This window comes from Oratosquilla oratoria, chromosome 34 (assembly GCF_046742065.1).
Source record: "Oratosquilla oratoria isolate Oo_2021 chromosome 34, ASM4674206v1, whole genome shotgun sequence".
Taxonomy (NCBI): Eukaryota; Metazoa; Arthropoda; class Malacostraca; order Stomatopoda; family Squillidae; genus Oratosquilla; species Oratosquilla oratoria.
Window position 1 is genome coordinate 7,693,997 of NC_134810.1, and position 1,818 is coordinate 7,695,814.

Here is a 1,818-nt window from a genome sequence, read left to right on the forward strand (position 1 = left end):
CTCGGAACGAGACCCGTGACTCTCTTTTTCCACCTTTTTCAACTTGTCACAATGTCTCAACACGTATGTATTTTCTTTGTTTTTACTTTGATATTACTAAACAGAGGGTACCGTCCTTTTTTCATTCTTCAAATCCATCTGCCACAATGGCTCATACTTTCACATTATTATACCAGGATCCTTCTGTTCTTAAATTTTCTGGTGATGATCCCCAATGTAAAGCTTGTGATTTTATTTGCCAGTGCGAGAATTGTATTGTAAATACCAATGTTTCAACTTTCAACAAGGATTTAGAAAATTTCTTTCGTGAAGTCGTAGCTTGTACCTAATTAATTAGTTTCTGAAATGTTATCTGCTTCGTGTCTTAACCCGAAGTCTTTGGATTAAAATTATGATATATTTAGGTCTAATTTTCTTGTTTTATATATATATATATATATGTATATATATATATATATATATATATATATATATATATATATATATATATCCCTGTAGGCATTTCCTTTCAGTAGTGTCTTAAGCTGACTGATGTTCTTACAGTCAGATTGGGCACTCTTGACTATAGGCGTTCTCAGTTCCAGCCCAGCAAAATTGTAGTCGAAACCTAAGATTTCCTCTCCCATTCAGAGTGTGTTGATCATGGCACTATCACTTTAGATATGTTCCGCCTTATTTTGAGTTTCTTTTATAAATAATTTTCTTAGAGCCTTTTGAGAGGATAGCAGCCTCTTCTCTCAGCTGTAAGACAAATGAGACCCTACTATCTTTCGCAACAAGGCTTTCCTGTAAACTTAGGGAAGTGCCTTCTGAATCTTTGTGCATTAACAATGATCAGCAACATGCCAATGTTCCTAGTTCTCCTCCTTCACCCCCTCAAAGTTACAATTCCTCCTCACAGCTCCCCTTCCTTAACATTTACTTCTCCTGTACTCATATATACCTATTGTAACAAGTCAATTCATTCGAGTGATTTTTGTTTTTTCCGTAAGCGTCATGTCCGTAAGAATTTATCGGATGTTTCTTCTAATGTGACGCATGAACTCTCTAAAATAGAGCCGCAAGATAGACTTAACTACTGTCATATCCATTGTCGTTGTAAACACTTGACTGATCAATGTTTCAAGGTTTTGAACTTAGAGCTGAGACCTCTCGTCATCTTAGACAATCTCCGTCCCATTTTCACTGGTGCCTGTTTCACAGCCCAAAGATTTGACCAGTACTGTTCGGTCCCACATCTTCCCCTTGATGGCTGCTGCTGAGTCTTCTCAGTTACTCATCTTCCAATTTCTTACAAAGAATACCCCTATTTCAGTCACTGTAGATACTGGTGCAGAATGTAGTTTCGTTTGTACAATATCCCTTTATTTCATTTTTTGTAATAGTGGGGCCTATTTGCATTCCCTCAAGGTTTTTCTCACATGCTACAGTTTTCCATGTCTCTTTTGTTGTTGTATCTGGTATTGCACTTATGTGTGAAAGCCTCTTGGGCATCAATACTCATACAGTGCATGATATTGATATATCTTCTAGTCGCCATGTAGTGATCTTCCGTAATTTTGTTTTTCTTGCAACAGATAGGCCAGTTTCGTTTTGTGACTCCCCTTCTGTGCAAGACCAGGTTGTACAGTTGCCTTTGAAAGGATCTCCTTGTTTTAATTCTCCTATTCTTTCTTGTGCTGCTGTTGTTGTAGGAGAGCATCGTATTGGACCTTCAAGTGCAGTTCGAGTTCCGGTGCGCATTTCAGGTGCTCCAATTGAGTCTGATGTTTTATCTCAGCCTGACTCTGTTCGTGTTCGTCACCTTGCTTTGGAAGG